This window comes from Antedon mediterranea, chromosome 7 (assembly GCF_964355755.1).
Source record: "Antedon mediterranea chromosome 7, ecAntMedi1.1, whole genome shotgun sequence".
Lineage (NCBI taxonomy): Eukaryota > Metazoa > Echinodermata > Crinoidea > Comatulida > Antedonidae > Antedon > Antedon mediterranea.
Window position 1 is genome coordinate 6,745,009 of NC_092676.1, and position 21,946 is coordinate 6,766,954.

At 31.3% G+C, this 21,946-nt stretch overlaps 1 long non-coding RNA gene across 1 annotated transcript; it reads right to left on the bottom strand.

Moving 5' to 3' along the window:
* Positions 1-402: 402 nt before the first annotated feature.
* Positions 403-21,181, bottom strand: LOC140055060 (uncharacterized). Its single transcript, XR_011846608.1, has 3 exons — positions 21,087-21,181; positions 18,825-18,869; positions 403-858 (listed from the first exon to the last, which is right to left on the bottom strand). It is a non-coding gene; the product is annotated as an uncharacterized lncRNA (long non-coding RNA).
* Positions 21,182-21,946: the final 765 nt, after the last annotated feature.

The window sequence follows — 21,946 nt, forward strand, 5'->3', positions numbered from 1 at the left end:
ATTATGATTTTTTTTTTATTAATGTAATATCCTTAAGTAATCTTGAAATTGTGCATTTTATGTTTGCAGGACGCGCTTGATGGTCTTACTAATATTAGTTATTAATATTTTTTAATGGTAGAAAATTTACTATTGATTTCCAGTACATTCTAAAGAAAATGATAATAATTAATATATAAATTTAATAATAATATATAAATCTACTAATCAAAATTACTTCTATCATAAACTCAAAAAAGAGCTTACTATTTGTTTTTCTTTTCAGGCTGAACCTACACAGAACAGGAATTCGAAAATATTCTTTTTTTTTATATTATTTTTTTGATTATTAGTGTTATAGAAATACCTAAAAATATATGGTATAGTTTATAGTAATAAACATTGCACTTATAATGATTTGAAAAAAACATAAAATACAATAACAATTTACATTATAAACAATATATATATTGTTAAAGTTACGCAATAAAAAGAAGCATGAATTGAACAGTATCGTAATATCAGATATTGATTAAATTATATATTGGTACGGCAATTTTGTTGAGTTGTAAGTTGTCTTGTATCTGTTTTCATTTGTATTTGTTTGGGAGCATTATGACAATGTCTTTGTGATTGGAGAAGTGATTTACAAAAATAAACAGAGTATCACGTCATTTGAAATTCCTAGAGTATCAGTATAAGACCTCTCTTGCATGTTTTCCAAAGAATAATTCTGACTTCTGTTTTCTGAATCCCCTCAAATGTGTCGCACTGCCGCGCGGCATTCAGGGACGACCGTCACACCGCATTACTCCAGGTTGTACATAACAATAGACCATAACCATATCACAGACTGGAGTTCACCTTTGCTTCAGAAGACTAAGAAAAAAAAACATCGAGAGGCTCTATTACAAAACCCATTAACATGACTATAATATGTACTATCCCAACTTACATTTTTATTCAGATAATATTTCCCAAGGTTATCAGCAAAAATTAAAATATCACTAATTCTAAAAACAAATTATCATTAGTAGGAGCATAATTGGTTAATAATAAGAAAATGATTGGTCCCATTGTTCGTAACCTGTGGAATTTCACAAGTAACTGTCTTTATTGATAACAATGTATTATGAAATCTATTATTGGGAGATCTTTCTGAAGGAAGCTGCAGAAGATGGGAATAATTGAATGCTTGGCCTCATATCAAATAACCTGATAACTAACACGTTATGATTATGGCTTAGTAATACTAATATAGAGTGTCAGTAAATTAACATAAAGAGGCCTACCGGGTTTATAAACATTTCTAGCATATCGTTAAGACAATTTGTTGTCAGTGATCTACGCTATATTTTCAAATTGTTGAGCATCAATATTTTGAATATGCTGCTGCTACAAAACCTGCTCTTGTACACATTACAGTAGGAATGCCAATAATCTCGACTGTTTTAAATCTCTTTTAAAAGTCATTTTCACAATGTTGCATTTTATAAATGAATACATTTTAATTGTCACTTTTTACTGTTTTATTAGTATAAATTTTAATCCTGTAATTGGTCATTTAAACTTTTAAGTATTTTATTGTCGTTTTTTGTATCAATTGTGCGTTATTTGAACATATTTTAATGACATTTGCACAATACAAATGAACGGGATTGCCACCTTTGAGAAGGATAGTGAATTCACTTATGGTTATCCTTGGCAATTTGCCTAAAATGAGAATAAAAAAAACAAAAAAATGCATTATTGTATTGCATTACCCAGTTACTAATAACGGACTAAAAAACCGTTGCAAAAATTGGTCTCACATCATTGGGATTAGTCGAATTTTGAATCTTGATTGGTTATTGGAACAATTGTTGCGGTTTTCCAGCTATTAGGAAATATTCCTTGTTTTAAGACTACGTTCATAATTATTGAAGGAGCAGTTCATAAGCAAATTATTTTATAGTCACCAACATTAAGTTCTTTAAAGGCTAGATATAGATCTTATTTATTTTCATTAAACCCAATTTTTGTATCTCAGACCACAAAAGCAGGTATATTATTTTAACTGTATAATTATGTTTTTGAATAATAATAAAAATCAGATGTGTATAGCTAAACCTAATTTAAAATAGTATTTCGTTGTTTTTCCAACACGAAAATTACACAACAGTAGGTTTGCAATCATGACAGAATGTTGAATACATTTTACAATTACAGTGATTGTAATATTCAATACCAATACCTTCATATATAATGAAGTGTATTATGATATTATAATGTTATATGTTGTAGCATAATGTTAACTATAGTAGGTATTTCATTCATAACCATACATTACGGTACTGCAGCTCGCCATGATTCTTGACTGTAGTAAGTCACCGTACCGTTATCGTATACCGTTAGATTTACCTTCCATTGGCGCAGCATTCTAATTTGAATGTAGTGGTAGACCTACAATCTTGGAAAGCAAATGCCCACGCACACTTGAATGTTCTTTTTTGTGTGTTATATATTGAAGTTGGTTTTCCATTCATAGTCATTTTGTCTGTACGTAGACGCATTTGGTGTGAAATGAAAAGTGGAGTTTTGTCAGTATGTGTGTCAGTACGTAGGCGCATTTGGTGTGAAATGAAAGTAAAATTTTGTCGGTCTGCATCTCTGTAGGACAAAAAAAGTGTAGCCAATCATTTTAACTTTTTTTAATATTAATTTTATTCGTAAAGTAGTAACAAAGTATAGAAGCAAACATATTATTATACTTAAAACAAACTAGTTATTCTTAACTGAAAGTTTAATTAAATGATACTATGCACTACCTAATCGTGTTGTGCTACTTTTTCACGTGCAAATGTTACAGTCTAAAAAATTATCTAAGGCCTAAAGACCCAAAATTACGTATTGTACAATGCTTAATTACTTGTTTTTATAACACACTTTTTGTATTTTGTTTTATGCAAAATGTCTTTCGTATGAATATCTTTTCCCGCTAATCAACAAATACATTAGGATATCCTTACCCCTACACCATAATACACTACCTACTACATAACATTTGCTATTAATACGATAATACATGAAAAGCTATTCATACCAATAACCACCTAATAATGGTCTTATTGTAGGACATAATACTATAATTCTTATTACACACTCGTGCAGTTGATATGCACACAATTAACAATACAATATTATTATAACACAAAGATTGTAAACAACAGCATAACATGGAACTTATAAACAATTATAAAATAACCAATAGCCAATATTTGAATATGAATAGAAAATAATATTTAATAATTATATAAATTCCTGTCATTTGATTGGACGAATGTGGGTCACATGGCGTGCAATAGTACGCACTATTCAACGATCGTTAAATAGTACTTTTTGAAACATTTTTGTTTGTTATTTAGATGTTATATAAAACAAATAATGAATGTTTTGTATTCGTGTAATGGTACAAATAATGGCACTTGGTGAATGATGAAAGGTTATATCAACTCGGCTTTGCCTCGTTGATATAACCTTTCATCATTCACCTCGTGCCATTATTTGTACCATTGCACTCATAAACATTCATTATTTGTATAATATTTAATAATTACTTATAAAAAGTATGAAATATTGGTTTTGTTTTAAATTTAAAATATTATGTAAGTATTCTTGTTGGCCGGCAATATTGATTGCTTACAAATATGGAATTGAGCAGTAATACTCCACTGTCTATACAGATATATGCATTTATCAATCAATCAATCAATCAAATCTTTATTCATTCCATATATAAAAAATGTACATGCAAAAATTATTTTCCTTGACAAAAAAATATGGCAAAACATTCACAATTACATTATTCATTCATTTATACAGCAAACACTTGCTTATTATTATATTATTACAATATATGTATAATTGCTTGAAAATCATAAACTTGTACAGTATTATAGTACACTGTAGGTAAACATAATTATACCGTAAATGGTAAATAAATAAACACCAAGATTTCTTGATGCTTTAGCAAAATTACTGACGAATGAATATTGTTCATATTTTAGTTTTTTTAGAGTTGTGTACTGGACCTTATGAGAGTCATCATTCATTGTGTAATGAAGAGACTACAGAGTTATGTAAAGAAATAAAAGGTATTGTAAATGTCTTTGGTAACTGGGTGCCATATAAATGAGAATTTGTTGTGCGGTGGGTTGCAATTGCTTGTCAGAGGGGGTGGGGTGCATTCCATCGCATACAAACCAATACATACTACCTGAAGTCTGCAGGAGAAAGGGTATTCCGAATCGTTTGTTTAGGCCTATACAGTCTTTGGCTATCCAACTTGCTTTATAAAAAGCTTGATTAAAAGGTATATTTCAATTAAGGTACAAATGAAATAAGACAAGAAAGTTGGGATTCGGTTTACAATTATTTCAATAAACCAAAGTATAACATTACACACAGTGAATGTATTTTTATGTCTCAGTATTAGAATGATTATCAGTTGTAATGAGAGAGTATGATTAACCTAGTACGTTATTACTGGTGTATATTTTAAATTATGATCCGGTATCTCATCTACTGTAGACATGCATAATCATGTTATTGTTTAACATATTTTTTAGCATTAAGTGCATATGACGTTCTCAATACCAATCCATACTAAATCTTTTGTATAATTATACAGTACTATGATTGTGTCATGTGTATCACGTGATAGTTTACAATTATCAATAGCAAGTCTACGTAGCTTAGAGTTATTCAAAAGGGTATACAGAAAAGTTACATTAATGTCATTGATATCATTATTCGAAATTTAGTGCTCTTGCAAATTTACCTTATCTCCTGCATACACTCTAATCACTTCAATAATTATTTTACCTGTTTTAATCATCCAAGAAAAGTTTTAGAAGTTTTGGAGATTTATTCAAAAAGATACCCAGTAAAATACCATCGATGCCATTAAAATAATTATTACCTATATCAAGCTCTTGTAGTTCAAAGTAATCTCCTACATCATAAGCTAATATAATATAATATATATGAAATATATTCATTTTCACACCTGATACATTTCAATTATGCAAAAAAAGTTTAAGCAGTTGAGGAGACTATACTCAAGATAGTACCCAGTAAAGTATCATCGATGTCACTGATATCATTATTACTAATATTTAGCTCCTGTAATTTAAACTTACCTCCTGTATGACAAGCTGTTAAAATAAGTGTAATAATTTTATCACCTGATAGTTTACAATCGTTCATGTGAAGTTTACGCAGTTGAGGTGACTTACGCAAGAAAGTACCCAGTAAAGTACCATCGATGTCACTCAAATCATTATTCCAAATATATAGCTCTTGTAGATCAAAGTGATCAAAGGGGGATGTGTAGCATTGTACATACACTCAAATATATCATATCAAATAAGAAATGACTTGTCTGCTATGATAAACGAGGGAGAGTGCATTATAATTGAATTAAAAAATAATGACAAATCAATTATATGTGGAATAATCTACAGGCCCCCTAAAGCCCATATTCCAACATTTAATAATCAACTTAGTGAATTAATGCACATGATAAACAATAAAAATAAAAAGGCATACCTTATGGGTGACTTTAACCTAGATCTACAAAAATATAACTGTGACAATAATGTTCAAACTCACGCAGACAACATGCTAACAGAATCTTTCATTCCACTAGTTAATAAACCCACTCGAATCACAAAAGATACCGCAACAGTAATTGACAATATTTATACCAATTATCAGGAATTCCAAAATATTAACACAGGGATATTAGTTAACGACATATCTGACCACTTTGCTGTTTTCTGCATGGATGATTCAGAAAATTATTCATTACCACGATCAGAAACATTTATAATAAAAAGAAGCTATACTGATCAACAAAAACGGCAATTTAGACTTGAATTACAGGGCTATGATTGGCAATATGTAACTAGCATTGAAAATGCGAATGAATCATATAAACGTTTCTCAGATTCTTTAAAAACAATGATAGATAAGCATTTCCCACTAAAAAGAGTTAGGTTAAAAGTAGATATAATTAAATCCCCGTGGATAACATATGGAATTCAAAAATCTCTTTGTACCAAAAATAAATTATACATCAAATATAAACAGAAACCAACAGATATAAATAAATCTAAATAAAAGAAATATAAAAATAACTTAACATCAATAATAAGAGAAAGAAAAACTACTTATTACAAAAATGAATTTGAAAAGCACAAGAGTAATATAAAGAAAACATGGGGTGTCATAAACTCATTATTAGGTAGGAAGAAACATCAAGACATGCCTCAAAAATTAAAATCAACTCCCATCAACTTAAGGACCCAACATCCATAGCCAATGCGTTTAACACATACTTTATAAATATAGGTGACCAAATGATAGGTGATGATAACCGTAATAGTAACACCGAATATAAAATACAACATGACATTTTGAATTCAATGTTTTTTAGAGCTGTATCCGAGTCCGATATCATTAAATACATTAATGACTTAAATGTAAATAAGTCAAGTGGTTGTGATGACATTGGTACCATTTATATAAAAAATAACTCAGATATACTGGCTAAACCGTTATCTCATATAATCAATGTATCCCTTCAATCGGGTGTATTTCCTTGTCAACTAAAAATTGCTAAAACAATTCCTGTGTATAAAAAAGGAGCAAGGGAGAACATAGAAAATTATAGACCGATATCGATATTACCATGTATATCTGATGTTACATGAATCTCAATATGGATTCAGGGCAGGCCATTCAACTAACCACGCCCTCCTACAAGTCCTTGATAAAATAACAACAGCCGTTGACAACAAGCAATTTATGATTGGCGTATTTTTGGATTTATCCAAGGCGTTCGATTCGATAGATCATGAATTATTGCTCACAAAATTGCCCCTTTATGGAATAAGATGCGTGGTTCTTGATTGGTACCGAAGCTACCTTAGTGAAAGACAACAATTCGTACAAATTGGGAAGTGTCAGTCTGTAACCAAAATAATAAAACAAGGCGTTCCACAAGGGTCAATCCATGGACCCCTGCTGTTTTTGATTTTCATAAATGACATGTTTTCTGTAAGTAATGTCGTTGATTTAATAATGTTTGCAGATGATACGAATATGTTTTTACAACACAATGATATTGTCACTGCCTACAATAATGACAAATGAACTAAATAAAATTGAGAAATGGTGTAAAACTAATAGATTAACTATTAATACAACCAAGACTACGTTTATGATATTTAGTGGAAAGAATACCAACATTGACACATCCCAATTTGTACTTTCAATAAATAGAGTTTCAATAGATAGAGTACCATATACAAAATTTCTCGGTGTCATCATTGATGAGAAACTGAACTTTAGACACCATACTAATGCAGTTTCTTGTAAAGCATCCTCAATAATTGGTGCCATGTGTCATATAAAAAATTTAGTATCTACTGAAGTGTTACTTACCATATACAAGACACTTATATTACCAGTGTTGACATATGGTATTATTGTATGGGGTGCGGGAATCAAAGAAAATTTGGATCGCCTTATTGCTTCAGAAAAAAGCTCTTAGGATCATTTGTAAGGTAGCCTTTCATCATCCCTCTTCTCAGCTCTTTGTGAAAACGGGCACATTTAATATATTTGATTTGTATAAAAACAGTGTTTTAAATTTTATGTTCAAATACCAAAAAGGACAACTTCCAAAATGTTTTAATTCTTTATTCAGTTTATTTGATAATTATCATACATATAACACTCGAAATAAAGAAAATTATTGTATAAAATTAAAATCAACTAATATGGGTCAGCAAAGTATAGCATATAGAGGACTTAAGCTATGGAATCAACTTATAAGAAATATAAGAGAGAGTGAAAATATATCAATATTTAAAAAACTATTACTAAATAAATGCATTAATAGTTATAAAGAAACAATATATCTCTGCGAAAACAACATTTGTAAAATATGTCTAACTTTAACTTAATTAATTAAATTTTCGTATATATTCTGAGACTGTGATGTATATATATATTATATTATAGTACGTTGTATTTTCCTTCATTTATTTACTACATGAAAACATTTTTGTAATATATTTGTAAATTTATATTTTAAGTTAGGGTGCCACAGATTAAAAGCTTCGCTTGCTTGTGGTTATCCTGTTTTTCACACTTTATTGTACTTAATTTTATATTTATATTTTTATGAATGTTGTGTGAAAAATAAAAGAATCAATCAATCAATCAATCAATCTCCTGCGTCATAAGCTGTTATTATTGTATTCATTTTCTCACCTGATAAATTGCAATTATGCATAAAAAGTTTAAGCATTTTACGAGACTTACACAAGAAAGTACCTAGTAAAGTACCATCGATGTCACTGAGATCATTATTGTCAATATATAGCTCTTGTAGTTCAAAGTGATCTCCTACATCATAGGCTGTGATAAGTGTATTCATTTTCTCACCTGATAGTTTACAATCATTCATGTAAAGTTTACGCAGTTGAGGTGACTTACGCAAGAAAGTACCCAGTAAAGTATCATTGATGTCACTGAAATCATTATTCCAAATATATAGCTCTTGTAGTTCAAAGTGATTTCCTACATCATATGCTGTGATAAGTGTATTCATTTTCTCACCTGATAGTTTACAATCATTCATGTGAAGTTTACGCAGTTGAGGTGACTTACCCAAGAAAGTACCCAGTAAAGTACCATTTATGTCACTGAAATCATTATTCCAAATACATAGCTCTTGTAGTTTTAAGTGATCTCCTGTATCATAAGCTGTTATTATTGTATTCATTTTCTCACCTGATAGTTTACAATCATTCATGTAAAGTTCACGCAGTTGAGGTGACTTACGCAAGAAAGTGCCCAGTAAAGTACCATTTATGTCACTGAAATCATTACTCCCAATATATAGCTCTTGTAGTTCAAAATGATCTCCTGTGTCATAATCTGTTATTATTGTATTCATTTTCTCACCTGATAAATTGCAATTATGCAAAACAAGTTTAAGCAATTGAGGAGACTTGCACAAGAAAGTACCTAGTATAGTGCCATCGATATCACTGAGATCATTATTGTTAATATATAGCTCTTGTAGGTCAAAGTGATCTCCTACATCATAGGCTGTGATAAGTGTATTCATTTTCTCACCTGATAGTTTACAATCATTCATGTGAAGTTTACGCAGTTGAGGTGACTTACGCAAAAAAGTACCCAGTAAAGTATCATTGATGTCACTGAAATCATTATTCCAAATATATAGCTCTTGTAGTTCAAAGTGAAACCCTACATCAATAGCTGTGATAACTCTATTCATTTTCTCACCTGATAATTTACAATCATTCATGTGAAGTTTACGCACTTGAGGTGACTTACGCAAGAAAGTACCTAGTAAAGTACCATCGATGTCACTGAGATCATTATTGTCAATATATAGCTCTTGTAGTTCAAAGTGATCTCCTGTATCATAAGCTGTTATAATAGTATTCGTTTTTTCACCCGATAAATTGCAATTACCTATGTCAAGAATAATCAACGTATGTGACTTACTCAAGAAAGTACCCAGTAAAGTATCATTGATGTCACTGAAATCATTATTCCAAATATATAGCTCTTGTAGTTCAAAGTGATTTCCTACATCATATGCTGTGATAAGTGTATTCATTTTCTCACCTGATAGTTTACAATCATTCATGTGAAGTTTACGCAGTTGAGGTGACTTACCCAAGAAAGTACCCAGTAAAGTACCATCGATGTCACTGAGATCATTATTGTCAATATATAGCTCTTGTAGTTCAAAGTGATCTCCTACATCATAGGCTGTGATAAGTGTATTCATTTTCTCACCTGATAGTTTACAATCATTCATGTAAAGTTTACGCAGTTGAGGTGACTTACGCAAGAAAGTACCCAGTAAAGTATCATTGATGTCACTGAAATCATTATTCCAAATATATAGCTCTTGTAGTTCAAAGTGATTTCCTACATCATATGCTGTGATAAGTGTATTCATTTTCTCACCTGATAGTTTACAATCATTCATGTGAAGTTTACGCAGTTGAGGTGACTTACCCAAGAAAGTACCCAGTAAAGTACCATTTATGTCACTGAAATCATTATTCCAAATACATAGCTCTTGTAGTTTTAAGTGATCTCCTGTATCATAAGCTGTTATTATTGTATTCATTTTCTCACCTGATAGTTTACAATCATTCATGTAAAGTTCACGCAGTTGAGGTGACTTACGCAAGAAAGTGCCCAGTAAAGTACCATTTATGTCACTGAAATCATTACTCCCAATATATAGCTCTTGTAGTTCAAAATGATCTCCTGTGTCATAATCTGTTATTATTGTATTCATTTTCTCACCTGATAAATTGCAATTATGCATAACAAGTTTAAGCAATTGAGGAGACTTGCACAAGAAAGTACCTAGTATAGTGCCATCGATATCACTGAGATCATTATTGTTAATATATAGCTCTTGTAGGTCAAAGTGATCTCCTACATCATAGGCTGTGATAAGTGTATTCATTTTCTCACCTGATAGTTTACAATCATTCATGTGAAGTTTACGCAGTTGAGGTGACTTACCCAAGAAAGTACCCAGTAAAGTACCATTTATGTCACTAAAATCATTATTCCCAATATATAGCTCTTGTAGTTTTAAGTGATATCCTACTTCATAAGCTGTTATTATTGTATTCATTTTCCAACCTGATAAATTGCAATTTTGCAAAACAAGTTTAAACAATTGAGGAGACTTGCACAAGAAAGTACCTAGTATAGTGCCATCGATATCACTGAGATTAGTATTGTTAATATATAGTTCTTGTAGTTCAAATTGATCTCCTACATCATAGGCTGTAATAACTCTATTCATTTTCTCACCTGATAATTTACAATCATTCATGTAAAGTTTACGCAGTTGAGGTGACTTACGCAAGAAAGTACCCAGTAAAGTACCATTTATGTCACTGAAATCATTATTCCAAATACATAGCTCTTGTAGTTTTAAGTGATCTCCTGTGTCATAAGCTGTTATTATTGTATTCATTTTCTCACCTGATGAATTGCAATTTTGCATAACAAGTTTAAGCAATTGAGTAGACTTGCACAAGAAAGTACCTAGTATAGTGCCATCGATATCACTGAGATCATTATTGTTAATATATAGCTCTTGTAGTTCAAAGTGATCTCCTACATCATAGGCTGTGATAAGTGTATTCATTTTCTCACCTGATAGTTTACAATCATTCATGTAAAGTTTACGCAGTTGAGGTGACTTACCCAATAAAGTACCCAGTAAAGTACCATTTATGTCACTGAAATTATTAGTCCAAATACATAGCTCTTGTAGTTTTAAGTGATCTCCTGTGTCATAAGCTGTTATTATTGTATTCATTTTCTCACCTGATAAATTGCAATTTTGCATAACAAGTTTAAGCAATTGAGTAGACTTGCACAAGAAAGTACCTAGTATAGTGCCATCGATATCACTGAGATCATTATTGTTAATATATAGCTCTTGTAGTTCAAAGTGATCTCCTACATCATAGGCTGTGATAAGTGTATTCATTTTCTCACCTGATAGTTTACAATCATTCATGTAAAGTTTACGCACTTGAGGTGACTTACCCAAGAAAGTACCCAGTAAAGTACCATTTATGTCACTAAAATCATTATTCCCAATATATAGCTCTTGTAGTTTTAAGTGATATCCTACTTCATAAGCTGTTATTATTGTATTCATTTTCCAACCTGATAAATTGCAATTTTGCAAAACAAGTTTAAACAATTGAGGAGACTTGCACAAGAAAGTACCTAGTATAGTGCCATCGATATCACTGAGATTAGTATTGTTAATATATAGTTCTTGTAGTTCAAATTGATCTCCTACATCATAGGCTGTAATAACTCTATTCATTTTCTCACCTGATAATTTACAATCATTCATGTAAAGTTTACGCAGTTGAGGTGACTTACGCAAGAAAGTACCCAGTAAAGTACCATTTATGTCACTGAAATCATTATTCCAAATACATAGCTCTTGTAGTTTTAAGTGATCTCCTGTGTCATAAGCTGTTATTATTGTATTCATTTTCTCACCTGATAAATTGCAATTATGCATAACAAGTTTAAGCAATTGAGGAGACTTGCACAAGAAAGTACCTAGTATAGTGCCATCGATATCACTGAGATCATTATTGTTAATATATAGCTCTTGTAGGTCAAAGTGATCTCCTACATCATAGGCTGTGATAAGTGTATTCATTTTCTCACCTGATAGTTTACAATCATTCATGTGAAGTTTACGCAGTTGAGGTGACTTACCCAAGAAAGTACCCAGTAAAGTACCATTTATGTCACTAAAATCATTATTCCCAATATATAGCTCTTGTAGTTTTAAGTGATATCCTACTTCATAAGCTGTTATTATTGTATTCATTTTCCAACCTGATAAATTGCAATTTTGCAAAACAAGTTTAAACAATTGAGGAGACTTGCACAAGAAAGTACCTAGTATAGTGCCATCGATATCACTGAGATTAGTATTGTTAATATATAGTTCTTGTAGTTCAAATTGATCTCCTACATCATAGGCTGTAATAACTCTATTCATTTTCTCACCTGATAATTTACAATCATTCATGTAAAGTTTACGCAGTTGAGGTGACTTATGCAAGAAAGTACCCAGTAAAGTACCATTTATGTCACTGAAATCATTATTCCAAATACATAGCTCTTGTAGTTTTAAGTGATCTCCTGTGTCATAAGCTGTTATTATTGTATTCATTTTCTCACCTGATAAATTGCAATTATGCATAACAAGTTTAAGCAATTGAGGAGACTTGCACAAGAAAGTACCTAGTATAGTGCCATCGATATCACTGAGATTAGTATTGTTAATATATAGTTCTTGTAGTTCAAATTGATCTCCTACATCATAGGCTGTGATAACTGTACTCATTTTCTCACCTGATAGTTTACAATCATTCATGTGAAGTTTACGCAGTTGAGGTGACTTACCCAAGAAAGTACCCAGTAAAGTACCATTTATGTTACTGAAATCATTATTCCAAATAGAGAGCTCTTGTAGTTTTAAGTGATCTCCTGCGTCATAAGCTGTTATTATTGTATTCATTTTCTCACCTGATAAATTGCAATTATGCATAACAAGTTCAATCAGTTTACGAGACTTACACAAGAAAGCACCCAGTAAAGTACAATCGATATTACCGAGATCATTATTGTTAATATATAGCTCTTGTAGTTCAAATTGATCTCCTACATCATAGGCTGTGATAACTGTACTCATTTTCTCACCTGATAGTTTACAATCATTCATGTGAAGTTTACGCAGTTGAGGTGACTTACGCAAGAAAGTACCCAGTAAAGTACCATCGATGCTACTCAAATCATTATTCCAAATATATAGCTCTTGTAGTTCAACGTGATCTCTTAAATCATAGGCTGTTATAATTATATTCATTTTCTCACCTGATAGTTTACAATCATTCATGTAAAGTCCACGCAGTTGAGAAGACTTACACAAGAAATTACCTAGTAAATTACCATCAATGTCACTAAAATCATTATTACCAATATATAGCTCATGTAATTCGAACTTACCTCCTGTATCATAAGCTGTTATAATTATATTCATTTTCTCACCTGATAGTTTACAATCATTCATGTAAAGTCCACGCAGTTGAGAAGACTTACACAAGAAATTACCTAGTAAATTACCATCAATGTCACTAAAATCATTATTACCAATATATAGCTCATGTAATTCGAACTTACCTCCTGTATCATAAGCTGTTATAATTGTATTCATTTTCTCACCTGACAGTTTACACTTATCCATGTCAAGTGTACGCAATTTAGGACACTTACTCAAGAATGTACCTAGTAAAAAACCATCAATACTATTGAAATCATTGTCAAACATATAAAGATCCTGTAATTCTAACTTATCTCCTACATACCCACTCATCATTTCGTTCATTATTTCCCCTGATAATTTACTGGAAAAGATGCTAAGAGTATGCAGCTTACGAGACCAACCCAAAAAAATACCCAATAAAGTACCATCAATGTCACGGATATCATTTTTCCCAATATAAAGCTCTTGTAAATTTAACGTATCATTTGCATACACTTTTATCATTTCATTCAGCGCGTGTCCTGATAGCTTACAATCATGCATGACAAGTTTACTAAGTTTAGAAGTTTTATGGAATAATGCACCCACCAAAGTACCGTCAATGTCACTGAAATTATTTTTTCTACTTTTAACATTTTGTATTTCTAACTCTCTTTTTCGATATTCTCTTCTCGTTTCATTAATTAACGCAACTGGTATTGTGTAAGCCTGTGATTTTATTGTATCTAGTTTAGGGAATTTACTCGAGGATGTAGCCAATGTAGTACTGTCGATTCCAGTGATATCACTATTTTCTCGAACGTTAAGTATATTTAGCTTAGGTTAGGTTACAGTATCCATTGAATGCAGTTGCTTGTATGCCACTGATATCATTGCCAATATTAAGCTCCCGTAATTGTAACTTATCACCTTCATACATTTTTATCAATTTGTTCAATAAATCACCCGATAGTTTGCATTCATGCATGTCAAGTATACTCAGATTAGGACATTTACTCAAGAAAGTACCCATTAAAGTATCATCAATGCTACTGATATCATTATTAGCAATATTAATCACTTGTATTTCTGATTCATCTACTATAATATACTCTTTTATCATTTTGTTCATTATGGCACCTGTTAGGTTACAGTTATGCAGGTCAAGTTTAAGAAGCTTAGGAGACAATCTTAATAAAGTACCAAGTAAAGTGCCATCAACTTCATTGATGTCATTTTCCTCAATACAAAGCTCTTGTAATTGTGACTTACTTCCAGTATACTCGCTTATGATTTTATTCATTACATCGCCCGATAGTTTACAACCATGCATGTCAAGTCTAAGTAGGGTAGGCATCTTACTCAAGAAGGTACCAAATAAAGTACCATCAATGTTGCTGAGATTATTTTCAGCTATGATGAACATTAATATTTTTGGCGTATCTTTCTCACTACACTTACAGATACCATCGATTACTTTTCCTGATAGATTGCAATGACTCATCTCAAATGAAATATAAAAGGGAGACAACCTCATTAAATAATGCAGTAATTTATAATCGATGTTTATGAGATTATTATTGCTTATATTGAGGTTGTTTATTATCAACCCACCACCCATTACAGACCACTCTCTAATCATATCATTCATTACATCACCTGACAGATTGCAATTACGTATGTCCAGTGTAGGTGTAAAGAAATATGTTATATGTGCAAGAATTTTTCCTCTGCTATCAATAGATAATGTATTACAGAATTTCTTTAAATCATGCTCAATAAGATTCATTTTACTGAGTTGCCATATACAATGCATAAAATGCTCACCCACCCCTAAATTTGGATTGAAGTGCGCAATAAACATGTTTAATGAGTTTGATAAGGCTGTGTGTTGTAGGTTCATATTGTCCATGTGATATGTAAGGTCCTTGTTCACATAATCATGATGTTCATCTGTTACACATTTAAAGTAAGTATGTATCAAAGGACGATACGTTGATACATCACAAGTAACCCAATGCTTTAAGAATTTACCTGCATTTATACCAAGAAATCCAACTGCAAAGCTATTTGCCATTGTTAAATATGGACACTTTGTTACTACATTCCACTCAGTTTCATATTGTCTAACATATGCTGCGCACTCATTCGTCATACCTTCATTTTCACAGAGTTTGTATAAATAAAACCCTACTAGTGATTCTAGTATTAATTTATGCTTAGTAGAAAAGAAAACTTCACTTTTGCCTCGTGACCTCGATGCTTCTTCATTAATAAATCCTAGGTTAAGGGTCATCTTAACCATGTCCTTATTTTTATTAGCTTCCAAATCACTTTTTTTAATTGAAAGCTGATTTTTTTTCAAGGTATCATACATACACTTACCAAGAAAAATCATAGTATTTGCTAATTTTTCTGGAATATTTTCAAATTTCAAAACACTTTCTTGGTTTTCATATTTCGCAATGTAATGATTTACATTGCAGCACAAAATTTCTTTGAAAAGGTCAGCATTATTAGAAGGAAGAATTTGTTTGTCTTCCCAAATAATACAAATTAAGAGAAGTAACAAAGGAGTTTTGCACAATTCATATGCTTCGAAATATTTACGTTTATATTTAGGATTATCGTTTTTAACGTCTAATTGCTGCCTAAGAACATTCCCCAATTCAGGTTTTTCAAAAAACTCAAAATGGTTCTTAATATATTCCCCAATGCTATAATGGTTAAATCCCTTCACTCTTACATGTACATCGCATTTTTTGATAAATTCATCTATATTTTCTAATCGCGAGGTAAGTAGCACAACACTCTTTCCTAACGTTTTCTTCTTAAACAGATTCAACAAGTTTTCCTTCTTACAACGTAATTCATCTAAACCATCTATTAAAAACACAGTTTTATGGGCATGATTCATTATGAATTTTTTAATTGAGGATGAATCTTGTTGAAGATCTGTTGCCATGTTAAAATCTTCCATATCAAGTTGTTTTTCAATCAGATCAAATATTGTGTTGCCTTCCTCTAGATCCCTTACATTAAATAAAAATACAATTTTACCTTCAAATGCGATTGGTTTCTTTTCAGTTGTTCTGTATGCTATGTACCTGAGTAGAGTTGTTTTGCCAATGCCAGCCTCGCCATCTATAAGAACTTTACATCCACTCGTGGATTCGATCGTGTTTAATAATGCTGGTAACGTCGTTGGATGGCTGTCTCTCGTCTTATTGTTTTCTTTGAGAAGGTCCAACTCAGTGAAGATTTTGATGTCTACAATGTCTCTGCTATTCATTATTGATGGTGTGAATGCTTCGTTCTCCATTTGACATAGTTGTTTTTGTCTTGCAAGCAAGTAATTTTCTATTACTATTATAAAATATAAATATCTAAATCTATATATAAATTGACGTAAGGGCAAAATTCGGTAAATCGCGCGTTATTTCTAGAATGTTTACTCGATGGTATATAAAGTTGGTTCGTACTTTCGGTACTGATTTTAACCACCTGATGTAACCCTGTTTACTAATTAAATTGAGTTCGATAATTAGTTATTGACGATTAAAACGAATTTAGGTTCAACGATTTACCCCAAATAGGGGTGTTTTTCGATCGTGGTATACACTGTCTAATGGATGTCCGTCTTGAAAAATACCCGCAGACAATAATACGAGGATGCTTCGCATTTTCCTATCTCCTCCTACGATAATTGTTTTTAATGGCTGACAACCGGTTGAACAGCTCGAGTACAGCATCATAATGTTGAAGACAGGCCGATTTTCTTAAAAAAAATACTATTTTGATAGATTTAATATACGTTTATACAAATGTATTGATTTGCGATGAATGGAACATTCCAATCTCTGTTCCACAAGTGTCTATTCCCTCAGGCGTCGTAAAGACAAGTACTGTATACTCATAACAGAAATTTGATCCATTTTTTTTTTCAATCTGTGCTGCAGAGGTTGGATATAAATTTGTTTTAAACGGATAATGAGCTAGCGTTTTCACTCGCCGTATATTATGTACAAATCTTTATTATTGCAGTTAAACCACCCACATCATCATCCCTCACTGGCATGAGTAGTGTTGTAAAACCAGTAGAGGATAGGCCTACGGTACATCACATGCCCTAAACGCAGAACAACTTTGGTGGGTAGGGTAGGAACCAACTTAAGTATGAATTGGCTGTAAGAAACAATTGAAAACCATTCGGCCTACCAGGGAAGAGTTAATTAATTTAACTCTTCCTTGGGCCTACTACTAATTAAGTTGAGTTAGATAATTGAATATTTATTGACGATTAAATCGAATTTATGATTTTCACCGAATAGAGGTGGTTTTCACAAATTGTTTTACATTATATAAACATATACACGTCGTAGTGATGTATCGTTACATGTACTGTACTATTTCAATCGACTAGGACGGTGATAGTTTCAACAAAGTATTACATCGCAATGTTTTACTGTGTTTAGTGGTATATTATTTGTAAAACATGAAAACAATTAATATTTCGTTACTAAATGGATAAAGAATATATTTAAAAATTGTTCCTCTTTGCACCCATCCTCTTCCCCATCCCACAACCCTAATGTTACATACAAAACACAAATTAAGTTTGTTTAAATTTGACTTAAACAATTGGTCCCATTTTGTGACAAGTTTCTCTTTCGGAAGTAATTCTCAGGGTGCTAATTTTAGTTGAGAACATAAATCACAGTGTCTATTTATTCGTTCCTGTAAACGATATGTATTATTGTCCTGCGGTACGTACATTTGAAATCGCCAGTTTTTTAACGCTGAAATAATTATGTATTCGAGAACCATCTGTGGGCACGACCTAGATGGTACGCGAGCGAAGCGAGCGTACTAACTAGTTTGATTAATTATTCTTAGATATCTATAAATAATGTATGTTATAAGTTTTTTTTATTGTACTATGGATGATTCCATAACCTGTTCAAATGGGTTTTTATTTATTCTATTTAGTATTCTATAAAAAAAAACATGTCTAATGATATTTCTTGAATTTCTGAAATTTGAAACAAACTTGTATTTGGCGGGAATACGTTTCCATTATATTAAAGCATTCTCTGTAACCTCAGACATGTTTATTATGTAATACTGTGTAAGTAACTAATTGCAGTGTACATACCTTCATCATTATCCTGAGTAGATGACATTGAACTAACTGACATTTCTGTAAAAATAAAGAAATCACACTGATAAACATGTTATTTTATAGGTTCGACTACATTTATACAATTTTAAATAGAAATTACCGAACCGTATACATCTAAAGCAAAAACTAAGCAATTACATTATTGTCAAAATCTCAATTATAAACTCATAAATAAATATCTGATTTTAGAAAATGCCTCAGTTAATATTAATGAAAATTAGTAATTGTATATGTTATTCAGTCTATTATATTATTTCTACTAGTTTTGTGTACGATTTGATAAGAGATCAATGTTTAAATACGAAAACATATGTTGTATGTTTTAATTTTATAACGGCATACAATGTGTAAGGCAAAATGTATATGTATAACCAAAAACAAACTTTTAAGTTCCAAACCTTATAATATATATAACCGATTTATTCAAATTGTTTTTAAATGTATGTATAGGATCATCAAATAATGACATTTTGTTGAAAATGAAGCGTTCTAAGAAGAACGGGCACGAGTGCAACATAACAATACTAGTGTGTGAAATGAAAGGAAGTAAAGAAAGAAGAGTTACAGAGTATGATTTTGTGGAATGAAAGTTAATGGAAAAAGAAACCGAGGCCGGGAAGCATTGTTTTTTTTTCTATGAGGTTAAGGAAATCATGAATAATTCATTACCTTAATTATTTTCTATTATAAAGAATTGCAAGACAGCTGATCTACTTCCTAAATATACTACACCTAACCCTCTATATAATCTCTCTCAACTATTGTATTAAAAAAAAATCATGTTCTTCATAGACCTCGAACCGATAGCTCCAGTGTTATTGGTTAAAGCAGGGAAGGGTTCTTCCCTGTAATTTAACTCTTCCCTGGTTAAAGCCTTTACCACTTGACCAAACATTTTAGTTGGCAAACACTGTTTACACAAGGTTTTCAATCTCTCTCCATGCTTATATAGCGCCCTCTATTGTCCTAGGTCATAATTAAGGTAATGAATTATTCATGATTTTTGCCTTAACCTCATACGAAAAAAAAGTAATGCGGCCGGGAATAACATACACTAATACGGTAACAGAAAGGACAGCAATGAGATATGAGGAATACGCATTCCTCTTGATAGGCATATAATATTGATTAACTCAAAATAATGTTGGAACCAGATGATAATGTCTGTTATTTTACAAATAAAGTGCAACTATTTGTCTTCCTCTGTTTGTTATAGTAGTTTGAGAAAACATTATTAGGGACTTAAAAAGGTCATATTGCTCTATTGATGGTTGTGCATTTTAACTTAACTTGAACTTTATTATCGCAATACATTATATAAATAACTTGAAGTTGAACATAAAAAATCGCATATAGAAAATACAAAGCATAGCACTCAACACGTAATCAAAGATAAACAAGATACATAAAGAACAAATTAAATACACACGCCGGGCTGTGCAGTATTTTACCAGTTCATGAAAACACAATGGTTTGTAATAAATGATTTTGATGTTTTAGTTTTACATAATGGTAAATAAATTTCGTTACTGTGTGTTAGACAAGACGAAGTGGATTTTGCAAATTCAAAATCATTTTTAATAACCAATACTGCATGTTAATCTTCTTTTATGTTTATACTGCGTATGTTTTATTTTAAAACAGTATCGTAATTTTCAAACCGTACTATTTTTTTTTTCATACTTATTAGGAACTGTGCGTAAAATAAATATGAGTCTGAATTAAGTAATAAACACTCTTAACTAATGTTATTTCTTTAATTGCGTAATTAAAATGAATGCAACATCACGGTTATTCAAATTATAATTCTATACTGGGAGCTACTTGTTTAGAACTTATTGCTTCACCTGCATCTTTTTCATGTTCATTATTATCATTTAGAAATTGTTTAATTATTTGTATATGAGTAATACTGGATGATTATTAAAATTAAACTATATATTAAATAGACAGTAAAAGTTTAAAAAGTAAAAACCGACAAATTGAAAACCCTAAGTAATTAGAAAGTCATAAATTGTCATGGATTTTTTTCATTTTCAATTAAAAACTCAAAAAACTATTGTTACATATAATTTTTCACAATATCAATATAAAGAATACAGTATTTAAAAAGAAACTAACCATGTTTAATGAAAGTGATCTCAAACGGGTATATAGTCATTGAAATAAAAATCATCACTAAATCTATATCTTCATTAAAATAAAAAGTTAAAATCAAGGCAAAGAAATACATACTAAGTAGGCCGAGTTCTATCTGGGCTCGTTTTCCAAGAATATTTGCCAACTCATTTAACTCTTTTGGTAAAATTAATTCCTTCTCCAACTCAAATATCACATCCCAGAGGCTTTTATATGGCTTTAGTCGATACTTTGATGTAACCTTCCGTGCCGCAGCAGGAGATCCAGATTGTCTCACAGCCCGAAAGAGTCGTTCTCGTTCTGGTTTCAACCTATTTTCACCAGTACATTTGATATTGTTATCTGCTATATACTGACGTACAAGATGTTCAGCATCTTTTGGGCCGGTTAATCTGGTAATCTCCAACAAAAGGTTGACATCAGTTGGTGTAATAACACCAGTGCCACCATTGCTATCGAGCTTGTTGAATAAATCATTTGCAATAGATTCTGTATCAGTAAGGTCTCCTAGTTGCAGATGATCACCTAGGCAAAATCTCAACAATTTGTAGTCTTCTCCTTCGTAATGCTTACCAAGTTTGGATTTCAAATCTCTAAACTTACTCTCAAGGTCTGACATTTTTCAAAACATTTGTTTGTCTGCAAAAACAATTTAATTTAAACATGACGAATGTAATCAGGAATAGGTTTCATGTTGTATTTTTTATTTTTGCGGTTTATTGTGCGTTACTTATGTATGTCTAATTGTATTTTACCGTCATGAGCTGGCTACAGCACGTTAGAATTCTATTAGAGGAATATAAAGGGGTTTGAACAAATTAATCTGAAAAAAGGCCTAAAGCATTTTTTTATAATTTCATGTATTTTTTAGAAGATCTGTTTTCATAGCTACAGTATAGGCCTAAACTTCTCTTTTATATATAGCTTTTACAGACCTCCTAAATTGCCCTTTCCAA